Source organism: Punica granatum, chromosome 6 (assembly GCF_007655135.1).
Source record: "Punica granatum isolate Tunisia-2019 chromosome 6, ASM765513v2, whole genome shotgun sequence".
Lineage (NCBI taxonomy): Eukaryota > Viridiplantae > Streptophyta > Magnoliopsida > Myrtales > Lythraceae > Punica > Punica granatum.
Genome location: NC_045132.1, coordinates 14,011,954 through 14,028,971, shown reverse-complemented (window position 1 = coordinate 14,028,971; position 17,018 = coordinate 14,011,954).

Sequence of the window (17,018 nt, the reverse complement as noted above, 5' to 3'; positions counted from 1 at the left end):
CAGGTGGTCTTTTAGTCTATACCGTGGATATTACAGAGGTTCAAGGTTCGACAGTCATGTGAGACTACTCGTGTCAACTATTAGGATTTCTTTTATTATACTAAATTCATAAGTCTTCTTTATTAACGTTAAAAAGTAAGGACCGTCCCGATAAAAAGAGATTTTGTGAAGTGACATTGCCTTTAAAACTTATTTGAATACAAGGGAAATGGAGGAGGGGATACTCTTAAGGACATGTTTGGTAGGATTGGAAATAGGAAGAGGAAATGATGGAATTTTAATCTTAAGATAACTTTAATTCTTTATCTTGTGTTGGGAGCAAACTAGGATATGCGAGTGGGATATAGCCATAAAATGACCAATATGCCCTCATCTTGTTTAAGTATGTTAATGGTTTTTTTTTTTTTTAACCGAGATCAATTCGAGCTCTGTTGAGGACCGAGACCTTAACCAAAATCGATTCGACCCGACAACCCTAACCGTGATAAACCATTGTAGAGGCCCAACAACCTTAACCGAAATCAATTTGGTTTAATGCGAACTTGACCGAGAAAGCACGGGCTCGATTACTTCGATCTAAATCAAACCATCTCAAGACTCTATTTAGGTCACTTGAGTCTTGAACTGAGATCGAACTCAATGACCAAGTTTTGTTAACTTCGATTCAGGCCACCTCCATCCATTTATGAATAAATATCAGAAGTCCATGGAGTACAACATGATCAAACACCACAATTTTATATGATGCATTTACGTAAAAATAAAAACACTGCATATATACTAGTCAACCAGTCATTAGCTGGCAAACGTATTCCAAAAGCAAATCTACAAATACCAACCCATTAATATAGTCCAGGAACAACAAAATTAAGCTAGTGTAATCAAGTCATTAGTGCATAGGTAACATGTCAATTACTGACCCATCAACAAATAGAGACAAAGCACCATCCATCAACGTCTGATTTCCTAACATCCTTCTCAATTCCATCCTCAATCGTGCAATAAGCGATCAACATATGCTTTTCAAAATTCATCTTCAAATTCCAAGAAATAGTGAATCATCTCAGACTCTTCAATAATTTTCTCACTGGACTCTGTTTGGTTTTACAATCATGTTTTTAAAATTCTAACTCTAATTTAACTCTACTCACTATACAACAAAAGTCGACAATACAATTATTAATTTTTCATTTTTCTTCAATTTTTTTAACAATTCAATTCAATTTTTAATACTAAATTATATTAACTATCCATTACTTTATCCACAATTCAACAATACAATCATTACTTTTTCTCAACTATTCATTACTTTTTAACACATTTTCTCATAATTCAACAATACAATCATTACAATTAAATTAAAATCAAAACTCAACTCTATTTAACTCTAAAACCAAACGCATCATGAAAATATCCAACGAGTCAATCACATATTTCCTCCTTATTGTCAATGTCTTTTGCATGACCTATCGCAAAAGCAATCTTATCAAGCCTAGAGGCAGATTCACCATAGTGCTTCGTAAGAGAATGGGCTATTTACGATAACCTAGCAATAAGTTTATCCCCAGACTTTTCCCTTTTTCTACGCGAGGTCTCAGACGTACTTGGGCTCTTAGAAGCAGAACCACAGTTGAAAGCAGGCACGGCATCATCGCCTCCATCTGTTCCATTTGTTCTTCATCATCAACCGCAGCGTTTTCTTCAAATGGGTCTTCGCTCAAGTTCCCTTTAGCACGATCCTTTCCAAATATTAAAGCGAGGCGGTCGTATAGAGGATATGTTTTGCCCCTCAAAGTGGCAGCATTAGGATCTTTCTGCAATAGTTTAAAAAAAAATCAGCATTAAATGTGAAAGTATTCATCTGATTTTGCTCCTATGAATAAGAAATGACAAATACAGAAATATATATTAATTAGACAAAACATAACAAAGTCCAAAAACGGCAGAAACAAAATGAGTTGAACACAATCGGAGGTAACCAAGTCTCTGCCAAATTTACAAATCTTTGCCATGAAAATGTTAGTACTATTGCATCATCACACGAAAGCAGGTAGGATAAATAAATAAATAAACCCCATATAAAATAATGTGCTCGTGTACTTAGAATATCATTTAGAATTTCAAGAAATCCAATATCTTTTTAGTCCCAAATTAAATTATTAATAATTTCTTGTTTCATTGGTAACCACTGAATATCATAGCATTAAAGAACGCCGACAAAATTAACAACATTTGGAAATAAAATAACTAAACTAACAACATTGCACGTCTGACTGTACATAGTTGCAATCAAACACACGAGCACATTTCCTGCCAAATAGCATGCATATTCATAGATCTTCGGCTGAACTAACTTGTAGGATTGAAGTACCATCAACAACATCAACCATGAAAGTTGTAACAGTAAAGAAAATAAGACAAATTTGGAATAAAAGGCTCAAACGTCACATAATTAGATTAACTAAAAGGGCATAAGAGCATTAAGCATAGTGATTCAAGAAAAGTTATTGCGTGATTCTACCTCGCCACGTGACATGAGTAAGTACCAATCGAAATGCATGAAACTAGGAATTTAGTGCTAATCACTAGAATAATTATCATAATTACTCTTCATTAAAGAATTCTTATTAATTATTTCTCATCACGTCATTTAAGATAACATCCTTTAAAATTTTCTCGTAATCCAACAACGAACCTTGCAGTAAGCTTTCCAAACATCATCTGAGTCAATTTCACGACAGTGCCTCACTGAATTCCAAGCAAAACCGCTTTGATTCCTCGCATCAGTTATGAGATTGTGTAATTTCTTCAAAACCTTCTTTTTTGACTCTATATGGGGATTACCTTTTGGCGCCCATACGGCACACTATGTTTCTTTGGTTTGGAGTTTTTTTTTTTACTCTACTTTACTTATCTCTATTTATTTTCAATTCAACAATATAATTATTACTTTTTTAAAATTTTTTTCAATTTTTTTAATTATGCAATTCAATTTTTAATACTAAATTCTCTCAACTATTTATTACTTTTTCCACGATTCAATAACACAATTATTATTTCTCTTAATTATTCATTATTTTTCCCTTTTTTCTCATAATTCAACAACACAATCATTACTTTTTTTATTTTCTCCATCTACCTTATTATTACAATCCAATTAAATAAATATAACTCAACTCTATTTCCAAATAATCCTAGCTTCTAGATATTTCTCAACTTGTACCGTATAACCTGCCTTGAGTTGACTGTTTTCTGCCCGCATACCTTTTGCAACTAACTCTTCAAGTATATCTAGTAATGCATTCTCCTCATCTTGGCTCCATACACGCCTATCCCGCTTGTTTCCCCTGTGCGCACCCCAATTTTGTCTCGTCGGGGCACGCATGCGCGCGCCTAAATGCAACGCGGCTTGGGAGTGTCCACCTTCCCGGGGACGCGCAACGGACGCACATGAGAAGGAGTCGCCATTACCTGTTTACGACCCGAAAGTCGAGGGCCGGTGAGTTGCCCGGGTCTAAGGGTACGGGGTACACCTAATTGCTAAGGCATATGGTCTGCGAAACCCGAGGTTCCGAATTCGGGGGTTCTGTTACATGCGAGCCTATATCTCGCATGCCCTATCGGTACTCTAGCTTGTATAGGCTTGCCATTTTTTATTTAATTACCGCTTAATTAAGTTTCGCTCATCTTACGCGTTTTGACACCGTAAATTCGAATAGACACTTGAGCCGTCCACTCTCCGACCGGGATTATTACATAAATAAATATGCATCATAAAACCCTTACATTGTTCTCTCAAATAAAAGATAAATTACAATGACTGAATCTCGGTCGGTTCGCGTTTGGCCGCTATTTCACTCATGCTCACCGTATAATTTTGGAAAAAATCGGGAATTAAATTAAATGCGCACTCGGTGTATGGGGGCATTGGACCCTGTGATCGAAGGTTATGGGCATTGGACCCAGTGAATCGTATCCTAAAGGATTGGGCTCGACCCGCATAACAAAAAAGTGTAAAAATGTAATAAGTAAGTGCAAATAAACAAACAATGAGATTTTGTTATTGTCGAATTTACGTGAGTTAATCAATTATTATCCGGGTATCTTGGCATACAAATCCTACCCTAAAGCAAACAAATAGGATGATGATAGGGTATGTAGCATTTGGCATTATTTTAACGGACCCGACAGACGTGATGTTCATAGTCAAGTCTCGAATGTGTGGGTTGTTTTTAGATTATTCTGTATCGTGACAATATGGCTTTTACATATTAAAAGTATTTTCACCTAAAACCCAAAAACCTAACCCTCTAATTGACTATTGCCCATGTTTTATTTAAGCCGAGTTTGTGATTAATTTATTTTTCCATGTTTTGACCAATTCTATGCACAAACCTACGCTAGGGTCACGGCAGAACAAGAACCGGTAATCATGCCCTTGAATCGGTAAATATGTATATGCATGAAAATCAAGATTACGTTGTACGTATCTCGGTGTTTTTGAAATTGTGAATTTTGAAAAGGGCATGACTAACAGTTCTTGAACTGTCGACACGATTACAAATTATTAATCAATTCGTGCAACCCAATTAAAGAAATCAAGTGATTTAATTTAGCCAAATTTAACGTTCCGGTTATCCCGTGTGTAGAATTTTAGGTTAATTAAAAAACTTGCCGAATGCTTTAGTCTACGGATTTCGAGCCATCGAGATAGCCATTAGTTGACCGCCCGATAAACCATAATTTCCGACATGGTCACATAATTACAAAAATGAAATATTTAAATGTGGCACATACATTGTCGGTGGGTGATCCAAGTAGAAAAGGGCCGGATATTTTAGAAAATGTCCAGGGACTGAATTGATCGATTTTAAAAGAGCAGGGACTGATTTGAAAATTCTGAAAAAATTAGGGACTAATTTGAAAATTCTAAAAAATTGGGGGCTGATCTGAAAATTCTAAAAAATTGGGGACTGATATGAAAATTCTAAAAATGGGCAATGTAAAAAAAGATTACCGAAAATGTCTTAGGACTTATTTGAAATGAATTTTGAAAATCGGGACAGATCTGAAAACAAAGCAAAAAAAAAAATTTCCCCAGGACTAAACTGAAACAACTTGAAAAGTTCCTAGGGATGCTTAAAAAAAATTATGGGAATTTCACGACTGATTGGAAAATAGTAAAATGATTGAGACTTGATTGACAAGAATTTTTTGAAGTTCGGGGCAAATCTGAATAAAATAAAATACATCCTCTGGACTGAAATGTGACAAAATAGAAATTCGTAAAATCGAGTTCGGGACAAATCCGATCACCCACGCAACCCAAGAACACTCATTTCACATCATATTCATCCAAGCAAACATAAACATTCAAAAATGGAGTCCTAAACATGCCACTAAGTAGAGGATTTACCTAGTTCGGGAAGTTGATGGATGATTCTGTAAATAAAAATAAAAATAAAAAAAACGCCGGGCAGTTGGGCTGCAGAGGGATGATTGGGCCGGACTGGGTTGGGCCGAACTGGGCTGGGCTTCGGACTGGGCCGATCTGGGCTGACGCTAACGGGCTGTCGCTGGGTTGGGCCGGGCTGGATCCCTGCTGAGTCGGGCTGGGCTGCTGAAGGACCGGGCTGGGCTATTGGACTGGGCCGGGCTGGAAGCTGATGGACCGGGCCGCTACCGCGGGACTGGACCGCTGCTGGGGGTGGCTGTTGGGCCACGGGATCTGGACAAAGGGGATTTGGACCCGATTAAAAAAAACGAAAAAAATGGAGAAGGAGAGGGGTGGCCGAGCCGCGGAAGAATTCGGGTCGGGCAATGGTGTCGGCGCCAGGGACAGCCGCGTGCGAGGGACGGAAGAGAGAGAGCCGGGTAGTCGAGCGGTGGAGGAGCTACGGGCTCGGCTAGGAGTTGGGCCGAGGGAGCCGTGGTTTTCTTCGAGTTTCGGCCGTTCAAACTTCGAGCTCCGGGTTTCTTTTTTCTGGAGGGAATTGATGAGCTTTGGGATTTTTTCTTTCCTATGAGTTCCGAATCCCCCCCCCCCCCCCAATTGCTAAGCCGCCGATCCCCCTTTTAAAAATCCCGAGAGAAAGAGAGAGCTCCGGCCGTTGAGGGAAATCCTCCCCATTTCCGAAGAATCAGCCAACAATTAACTTCCGGCCGTTGAGGGGAATCCGGGAGCTGCGGGAAGAAGAAGAACAGGGAAAGTCAAATTGCGTTTGACTTTTTTTTTTTTTGGGGTGGTGCAACGGTCGGTCAGATCAAACCTGACCGACCCTGCCCATCCATCCCATCAGTCAGACCGGCTCTGACCGATTCTGACCGACTTGACCCTTTTTATTCTTTTTTATTCTTTTTTAAGAAAAGGTGATAAATTAGGCAATGACAATTTTGCCATCCTCGGAGCCGATGGACTGAAATTAGGTGCTGACAGCTTGCCCATCTTTGGTTGCGTGCTCGGATAGAGGATGTAGCCAAAGACTATAAGAAGCACCTCGTTTCGTCCTGGCGATCGTTTGGCAATTCTCCTCCTTTTTGCTAATATGTGGGCCTGTTGCAAAAATAGTAAAAACCATAAATTAGTAAATGTGGATGCATACTTGAAAGACATTAAGTGAGGACACAAAGTCCAAAAAGTAGTAAATGCGGACACGAAATCCGGAATGCAATGAAGGTGAACACGAAGTCCAAAATGCAATAGATGCGGACGCGAAGTCCAAAATGCAGTGAATGCGGACACGAAGTTTGGAAAGCAGTAAATGAGGACACGAAGTCCGGAATGCAGTAGACTCAGACACGAAGTCCGAAATGCAATGAATGTGGACACGAAGTCCAAAATGCCATAGATGCGGACGCGAAGTCCAAAATGCAATGAATGCGGACACGAAGTCCGGAAAGCAGTAAATGATGACACGAAGTTCGGAATGCAGTAGACATGGACACGAAGTCCGGAATGCAATGAATATGGACACGAAATCCAAAATGCAGTAAGGATGCGAACGCGAAGTCCAAAATGCAGTAAAGATGGACACGAAGTCCTGGACGCGAAGTCCTGGACGCGAAGTCCTGGACGCGAAGTCCGAAAAGCGGTAAAGATGGACACGAAGTCCTGGACGCGAAGTCCGAAAAGCGGTAAAGATGGACACGAAGTCCTGGATGCGAAGTCCGAAAAGCGGTAAAGATGGACACGAAGTCCTGGATGCGAAGTCCGAAAAGCGGTAAAGATGGACACGAAGTCCTGGATGCGAAGTCCGAAAAGCAGTAAAGATGGACACGAAGTCCTGGACGCGAAGTCCGAAAAGCGGTAAAGATGGAAACGAAGTCCTGGACGCAAAGTCCGAAAAGCGGTAAAGATGGACACGAAGTCCGAAAAGCGGTAAAGATGGACACGAAGTCCTGGACGCGAAGTCCGAAAAGCGGTAAAGATGGACACGAAGTCCTAGAGGCGAAGTCCGAAAAGCGGTAAAGATGGACGCGAAGTCCTGGACGCGAAGTCCGAAAAGCGGTAAAGATGGACGCGAAGTCCGAAAAGCGGTAAAGATGGACGCGAAGTCCTGGGCGCGAAGTCCGAAAAGCGGTAAAGATGGACACGAAGTCCTGGACGCGAAGTCCCGAAAAGCGGTAAAGATGGACACGAAGTCCTGGACGCGAAGTCCGAAAAGCGATAAAGATGGACACGAAGTCCTGGACGCGAAGTCCGAAAAACGGTAAAGATGGACACGAAGTCCTGGACGCGAAGTCCGAAAAGCGGTAAAGATGGACACGAATTCCGAAAGGCGGTAAAGATGGACGCGAAGTCCGAAAAGCGGTAAAGATGGACACAAAATCCTGGATGCGAAGTCCGAAAAGCGGTAAAGATGGACACGAAGTCCGAAAAGCGGTAAAGATGGACACGAAGTCCTAGACGCGAAGTCCGAAAAGCGGTAAAGATGGACACGAAGTCCTAGGCGCGAAGTCCGAAAAGCGGTAAAGATGGACACGAAGTCCTGGGAGCGAAGTCCGAAAAGCGGTAAAGATGGACACGAAATCCTGGTCACAAAGTCCGAAAAGCGGTAAAGATGGACACAAAGTCCAAAAAGCGGTAAAGATGGACACGAAGTCCTGGACGCGAATTCCCAAAAGCAGTAAAGTTGGACGCGAAATCCGAAAAGCAGTAAAGATGGATACGAAGTCCAAAAAGCAGTAAAAGTGGGCATGTTGCGAAAATGCAGGGAATGTAGAAGCAACGACTAGTGTTAGGGAATGGCGCGGGACGCCGAAGAGGGGCGCTTGGCATTGGGTCGTGGCTTTGTTGGGATGGTGTAGTGGTAGGCGTGGCTTGCATTGCCGCCAGGGTGGTTGTGCTTTGCTGGAGGCCCGCTTTGCCCCTCGGGCGGTTGTGCGTCTGATCCGCCAAAAGCCGACCCTGCTGTTGGATCGATTGTTTGTTACTCTTGCTGGCAGCTGGTCTCGCCGCTGAAGCGATTGCTTGCTAGGAATGTCCTGGTCTCGCCTATGTGATTTTTGCTTGCGAGGCGGTTGCTCGTTGTTGGTTGGGCGGTTGTTCATTTGCTAGGGACCGGCGTCTAGCGATGCGAGACTTGAGCTCTGAGAGCGCCTACGTACCCTCTTGGACCGGAGATCAGAGTCTGCCGTTAGTTCTTGCGTTTGTTGTACCTTAGCGGGTCTGTCGATTATTCGACGCGCCCGTCGGTTTAGGACCCTTCTCGGTCTGACCATTTCCAGAATGCTATGACTAGACCTCAGAAAGGAATGTCTGGGATTTCGGCTTTATGGTAACCTGTTGAAAAGTGGTTGTGACCCATTCTAGAGTTTTTCAAAGACAAACAGAAAAGAGAAAGTTTGAGGGGAACGCGTTGCCCCAGGCTAAAAGGATACACGAGTTCACGCCTGTAGTGAGATGCACCATTTTTCTCTGTTCTTCTGTTGTGTAGGCTGTATCAAACTGCTTGGATAGCATGCTCGGTTTGCCCACTGTGCTTGAGGAGGAATCCGCGCTGGACGGTTGAGCTGTGTTGAATGGCTGATCGAGGATCGTGTTGGAGTAGATAATCTGGCCATTTTCCTTGAGGATCCCTGGTCCACGCAGTGTGCAAGAGTCTAGGGTGACTGTTTTGTTTATCTCTCATTTTACTCTCCTTTTGCTACGGTTACCCACCTTGGGGCCGTACCTCTCAACCTAAAGGGGATTAGCTCTCATTTTGCCACGACTGCCCGCCTCGGGATTTTCAGTCGTGCCTCTCTCTTGCCCTAACTTTTGCCTAGGTCGCCCCGAGGGGTTTTCGACCTAGCGGGCTCGATTCTTTTGTCTCTCGAGTTTGCAAGGGCGAAGGGTTTGAAGGATTCGACCTCCGAGTGCGTTGTGTTCTGTCTCCATCGAGGAGTTGCATCTGCTGCTCCCCTTTTGTCGGGGTTTGTTGATTTCTTCCTCGAATTGGCGGTGCCGGAGTTTTAATCTCGGAGGTGCCTTGTTTTGTTCATTGGCGGGTTTTCCCCCCGTCTTTTCTCTCTTTCTTCATTGGCAGATTTTTCAACCTTCTTTTGCTCTGTTTTTTTTCTTTTAGTTGGGGTTTGTTTTGTGCCCCATGTCTTTGTTTGAAACTCCACGATTTTGCATCGCCGAGGCCACTTTGGTGTGCTTCGCCTCGTGGAGACTTGTTGTGTGTTACTAGCCCTATTTTGTGAGGATCGGCTTTATTGGAAGTTTGACTCTCGCGCATTCGGAAGTCGAACTTCGTGTCATTTGCCCTTGCAAGCATTACATGTGAATTTCCCCTGTTGTCTAGGAAAAGAAAATGTCAAATTGCCCAATGTGGAATAGGGAACCGAGGTTGTCTCGGCGCGAATGTTGAACGGGAATGCCCCGGTCTTCATTTGTTGAAGTGGCCCGTGGTAGGCGCCTGGTGTGATGTCTCCGATCATCTCTTGTTCTTTACAGCGCGTGCCTCTTGGAGGGTGCACGCTGTTGAAGCCACTGGATGTTCGAGGAAGACGGTTGCATCAATGCTGAGTGATTCGTTCGATTGTCCTTGTTTTCGACTTCATAGGGGGTACCTCATCGTCGGACACTTCCCTCGTCAAAGTATAAGGAAAGGGTCCGAGACAAGTTCTCAAGGAAGCGTGAATTCGTGCATCACTCTTTGCCTGTGGTCAATGTGCCTCTGTGAAGGATGACAAAGAAAACAATGCATTAGGCGATTATGCGGGGAATATGTGGTAAGAAATATGAGGTGGCCCCATAGGAAAATCCCTTTTTGTCCCGCGCGCGACCCATGGGGTGCCACGTGTAGGTGACATTGTTTTCTGGGAATCTAGTCATCACTACTCTTGAGTGGCTAGACCGTGACTAAAGTAACATGAGCATATTTTCCCTAGTTGCGAGTAAGCATGCGCAATCATCCTAGGGAAGGCACGAGGAGTCGAGTCTCATGAGGACAGGCGAGTCGAACAGGTCCAACCGAACTAATAGGGCGTCGCAAAGACTGTCATAATGCTCCATTGAAGGATTTGTTCATGTCGAAAGCCTATTTGGGGGAATGCATTTAAATTAAAGCAAAAGAGAGTTTAAAGAAGATTGCGCATATTGCCCCCGCGTTCAATCGGCGACCACAATAGAGGTGGATGAGATCCATTCTTTGATCAGAGGCATGATCTTGCTGGTATCTCCTGCGATCGAGAGTTGGATCATGCTCTGCTTGTGGAGCTGTCACTTCTGGTCTTTGCAGCGAAAGGATTAGACTTGCTCCTCGGAGTATCGCTTGGATGAATTTGAATCCAAGTCGATTTTGGATTTCAGATGAGCCTGAAAGCAGTAAATGCGAGGTGTCAAAACCTGAATGTAGTAAATGCTGGGCTGGAGCCCAAAAGCAGTAAATGCTGGGCCTGGGCCCGAACGCAGTAAATGCAGGACCGATGCCCGATATGGGGTCGAAGCTCAAAGGTGGGGTCGAAGCCCAAAAGTGGGGCCGAAGCCCGATGCGGGGCCGAAGCCCAAAAGCGGGCCCAAAGCCTGATGCAATAAATGCGGGGCCGGAACCCGATGCGGGACCAAAGCCCAATGCAGTAAATACATGCTCAATAAGAAAGTGCAAGTGATGCAAAAGCAAAGTCAATGCTGAGGAAAAGTGCAGGGCACTGCAAAGCGGTGACTCTGATTTTTCTTGCGATCTTGCTTTGTGGAGCAAGGATGGGGACTTAGTGTTGAAATCCCAAGGAGCTAAATGAGAGACGTTTGTTGTCTCAATTGTGGTCGCTCAGTATTCAGGCTGTCTTCTTGTTGGGAATTTCCTGCAATGGGAAAAGAAAACAATGAAAGAGCATAAACTGTTCAGGATTTCAATGCAAGAGTGTAAGGAAGCGAACTGGCCTGGTGGGCGTCGTGCGAGCGTGCCGGGGGTGTGTGCATGGGTAAGGTGGAGGCATGCTCGCACGACGCGGAAAGATGCACTCGGTTGTGCTGATGGATGTGCTCAGTTGCGCGAAGAGATGTGTACGATCACGCGATGACGCTTGATTGCGTGGAGTTAGAGAGAAGCTAGCTTTGCCAAGGAAGGTGCATCGGTCCTCGAGCCATGGCTCGCCTTGCCGTGGGGGAAGAGTAAAGGTCGCGGTTAGTCTACCTGCGAAGGAGGTCTTCACTCACTTGTATGGTGAGATGTTAGTTGTTATGCAAAACAATAAATGAGTAGGATGCATGCGATGCGTGAGTTTTCCAAAAACTAATGTTGTCATTCACATTGACTCGATAAGTTCAAAGTACAATGCAAGTTTTGAAATTGAAGTCCTAAGTCGATTTTCCAACGTGCCCGAGGTGCAAGCGACCGTCGCCATGGAAAGTCCTAGTTCGAGGGTCTGGCAGGGGTGTCTATCCTAGGGTGTATATGTACCCCCACGGGCCCTTTTCCTGGACCTCTCCAAAGCGGCGTTTGCTCGTGCCAATTCCTGATCGCACCTCTGTAGCTCGACACGGGTCTGGGCGAGCTCTTTCCGTAGTTGACGCTGATCAACAAGCTGCTCGTCCCTCTCTGCGATTTCTCGACGAAGACGATCTCTTTCGGCTCTGAAATGAGTGAGCTCGGCTTGGATGGCCATAATCGGAGTGGGAGTTGCGCCGGGTGACCCGCCATCTCCGACTCGCGGAGAGTTGACGAGATCCTCGTGTGCTGCTGGACCTCATCGATAGAAGCGAATGATGTATTTTTCTGTAGCCTGGAAATCTCGCTCATCAAGGGTCGGATGCTCGGGGAAGTATGGAAGCTCGGTAATCACAATTAGCCACGCATCTAGGATCTGTTCGACATTACTTTGGGGATCTGCGGGTGTCTGATCCTCCCACCAAGTATGTTCAAATCTAGTTTGCGCCGTGTCCTCGGGGACCATCTGTAAGCCACCGAGCTGCCTCACTACTCGCGCCGGAAAATAAGTGGTGGACCCCACATGACTCATGAGTGGGACTCCATAAAAATCAGGACACCTAAGGGCCATGGGTCCTAGTGGCATCCACGCAGCACGCCACTTGAAGCCCCTAGGTGCTATTTCACGAAAAATTTTGATCCACTCAGAGACCTTGCGTTCTTCCACACGCAAGAGGGGTAGCAATCGAGGAATAATTGATTCTGGACCATTAAAATACATAATCGAGCGCATCAGACCCAGAGGGTTTGCGTGACTTTGGAGCCAAATTTGTAAAAGCATAGGGGATCCTCTTATCCTTCAGTCGCATGTTCTCAAGACGCGGTCGAGGGACCGGATGGTCTCAGCCACGAGGGCTACCTCATAACCACGCCCTTCGAGACTATGCGAGACTATGCGAGCGAGGGAATAAGAGGGTCCCAAAAATTAGCAATAGAACAGCATGACATAAATCTTTTCGAAGAAAATCCCTCTGGACCCTATGCGCTCGGGACTCAATAAAAAAGAGGAGTTTCTCGATTGCAATCTCCGTGCTGCCGGAGTATGCGAGTTCAGCATTCAAACCAGTCGTGGGAACCCCGAGTAGGCGTGAGACTAGGGTTGATCGGGCGGTGTGAAAATTGGGTTCTACAATGCCGTGGACAACTGCGGTTCGACCGATGACTGTCTAGTACTCCTCGATGGTTGGCGTGAGCTCGGTACCCTGTATGTCGAAGACGGCGTGACTTGGGTTCCAGAATGCGATGGCGGCTTCGAGGAAATTCCAATCAACTTGCCGAGTAGCCAGCAAAGGGATATCCCTTACGAACGTAGAGATGTAACGGCGGTCGACTGGGCGTAATGCTCTCCATATACGGGTAATCTCCTCGAGCGGTGGTGTGACTCTGTCGAGGCGCGGGCAGGAGACCGGGCGTGACATCCCTTACCAAGATGAAAGGAAAATCGACTTAAGACTAGTCAATACAAATGACACCCTAATTTTGAAATTGGATGATGCATGCATGCAGAAAATAAAAAATGCCCACGGCTTAATGAATAGTATACATCGCACATCTCTCTCAAGAACTGAAAAGATTCAAATTGGCGCGCAGGCCGACTCAAGGACTGTTGTTGGAGTCGGGTTGGAGGATGGCGTGGAGCTCCTGCAGAATGCATGGTTTTAGTACTACAGGGACCGTGCTACGTAAGGATGGGGCTCCCAATTCAAGGGTGTCAATTCCATGAAATCGAGCGGGGATCTTTGGGGGCCTAATCGACGGTCCAACCGTGCGACGTACCCTTACTCGGAACCCCTATCTAACTTGTGTTTCCTAAAATCGATCGTGGGACGCGACTCGTAGGTACCTAAATCTAGTATGATATGCAATGTGCGTGCGAGAAATAAAAGTGCGTGTCAGCACCCCATTTCGGTCCATCGGCTCCAGGGGGCAAAATCGTCATTTTTCCAATTTATTACCTTTTCTAAAAAAAAATAATTTAATTTAATTAATTAATTAATTAATTAAAATTAAATATATATATATATATGTATCATATAAAAAAAATTTCAAATTCAAATCCCGGGCAGGCCGAGCAGCGTTGACCGGCTGCCCGTGACCCGCCGGCCATTTAATTTTTAAAAAAAAAAGATGCGGGCAGACTGGGCAGGCCTGGCAGGGGCCGGGCAGCGCTCGCCGGCTGCCCGCGATCCCCGCCAGCCCAGGAAGCCCCGAATCGGATTACCGCGATTTTCGGCCAAATCGGCCGAAATCTTAACGGAAAATGGGATGGAATTGAGATTAAATGAACAGAAAGTTAATTCGAGAGGGGAGGAACACGACCCAGTGAAAGGAATCGAACAATTTGCTCTCGTTTCGGCGGATTTGAAGATCGATTGAGCTCGAAAACCCTCGCCGAAAACCCCAAAATTCTCCCCGATCCCGACCGTTTTAACTCCGGTGAGGCCCATATCGACCTCGGCGAAGCGTCGGCGGTGTCCAAAACCGTCACCGGCGTCCATCCCGGCCCTCGCCGCAGCGTCCAGGGGAGAGAACCGCCTCCCGCGGCACCGTCGTCGCCGCTGCCCCCCGATCCCGACCGCCTCCGGTTAACGGGCCTCGGCCCAGTTCATGAATATTATTGCTTGCTTGATGGATATTATATGAAATGAGTGTTCTTGGGTCGCGTGGGTGATCGGATTTGTCCCGAATTCGATTTTACGAACTTTCCCTTTTGTCACATTTCAGTCCAGAGGACGCATTTTATTTTATTTTTCAGATCTTCCCCGAACCCTAAAATTATTTTCAATCAATTCCCAATCATTTTACTATTTTCCAATCAATCCTGGATTTTTCAGAATTCTTTTTCAAGCATCCCAAAGAACTTTCCAAGTTGTTTCAGTTTAGTCCTAGGGCCATTTTTTTTATTTTCAGATCAGTCCCGATTTTCAAATCCATTTCAAATAAGTCCTAGGACATTTTCAGTAATTTTTTACACAGTCCTCATTTTTTAGAATTTTCAAATCAGTCCCCAATTTTTTCAGAATTTTCAAATCAGTCCCTGTTCTTTTAAAATCGTTCAATTCAGTCCCCTTGACATTTTCTAAAATATCCGACCCTTTCCTACTTGGATCACCCACCGACAATGTATGTGTCCCATTTAAATATTTTACTTTTTTGTAATATGTGATCATGTCGGAAATTAGAGTTTATCGGGCGGTCAATTAATGATTATCTCGACGTCTCGAAATCCGTAGACTAAAGCATTCGGAAAATTTCTAATTAACCTAAAATTCTACATACGGGATAATCGGGACGTTAAATTTGGCTAAATTAAATCACTTGACTCTTTAAATGAATTGTACGAACCGATTAATAATCTGTAATCGCGTCGACAGTTCAAGAACTGTTAGTCATGCCCTTTTCAAAATTCACAATTTCAAAAGCACCGAGATACGTACAACGTAATCTTGATTTTCATGCACACACATATTTATCGATTCAAGGGCATGATTACCGGTTCTTGTCCTGCCGTCACTCTAGTATAGGTTTGTGTTTAGAACGGGTTAAAACATGAAAAAAAAAACGGATTAAAGGGTTATGTCTTTTGGGTTTTAGGTGAAAATACTCTTAATCTGTAAAAGCTATATTGTCGCGATAAAGAATAATATAAAAATAACCCACTCATTCGAGACTTGAGTACAAACATCATGTCTGTCGAGTCCGTTAAAATAATGCCGAATGCCACATACCCTATCCATCATCCCTTTTGTTTGTTTTAGGGTAAGATTTGTATGCCAAGATATTCTGGATAATAATTGATTAACTCACGTAAATTCGGCAATAACAAAATCTCATTTTTTGTTTATTTGCGCTTACTTGTTACATTTTTTTTGTTATGCGGGTCGAGCCCGATCCTTTAGGATACGATTCACATGGGGTCCAACGCCCCAATCGTAGATTACGGGATCTAATTCCCATACACTGAGTGCGCATTTAATTTAATTTTCGGTCTTTTCCAAAAATATACGGTGAGCATGAGTTAAATCATGGCCGAATGCGAACCGACCGGGATTTAGTCATTGTACCTTGTCTTTTATTTATTTGAGAGAACAATGTGAGGTTTTATATTATACATACATTCATGTAAAATACCGGTCGGAGAGTGGACGGTCAGAGTGCTTCTGCGAATTTACGATGTCAAAACGCATAAGACGAGCGGAACCTAATTAAGCGGTAATTAAATTAAAAATGGCAAACCTAGACAAGCTAGAGTACCGAAAGGGCGTGTGGGATATAGGCCCATACGTAATAGAACCCCTGAATTCGGAATTTTCGGTTCTGTACAGACCATTGCCTTAGCATTTTAGGTGTACCCCGTACCCCTAGACCTGGGTAACTTGCCGGCCCTCGATCTTCGGGTCGTAAAATGGCAAGTGGCGACTCCTTCTCACGTGCGTCCGTCGCGCGTCCCCGGGAAGGTGGACACTCCCAAGCCGCGTTGCATTTAGGCGCGCGCATGCGTGCCCCGACGAGACGAAATTCAGGTGCGCACAGTGCTTAAAGTAGATAAGCGGGAGATTGCGAAAGGCGATAAATAAACAAGCAAACAAAGCAAGCGGGAACGAGCCCGAACCCTCTAAGTATCCCCAGTGGAGTCGCCAAGCTGTGCGCACCCGAATTTTGTCTCGTCGGGGCATGCATGCGCGCGCCTAAATGCAACGCGGCTCGGGAGTGTCCACCTTCCCGAGGATGCGCGACGGATGCACGTGAGAATGAGTCGCCACTACCTGTTTACGGCCCGAAGGTCGAGGGCCGGTGAGTTGCCCGGGTCTAGGGGTACGGGGTACACCTAATTGCTAAGGCATATGGTCTGCGAAACCCGAGGTTCCGAATTCGGGGGTTCTGTTACATGCGAGCTTATATCTCGCATGCCCTATCGGTACTCTAGCTTGTCTAGGCTTGCCATTTTTTATTTAATTACCGCTTAATTAAGTTCCGCTCATCTTACGCGTTTTGACACCGTAAATTCGAATAGACACTTGAGTCGTCCACTTTCCGACCGGGATTATTACATGAATAAATATGCATCATAAAACCCTTACATTGTTCTCTCAAATAAAAGAT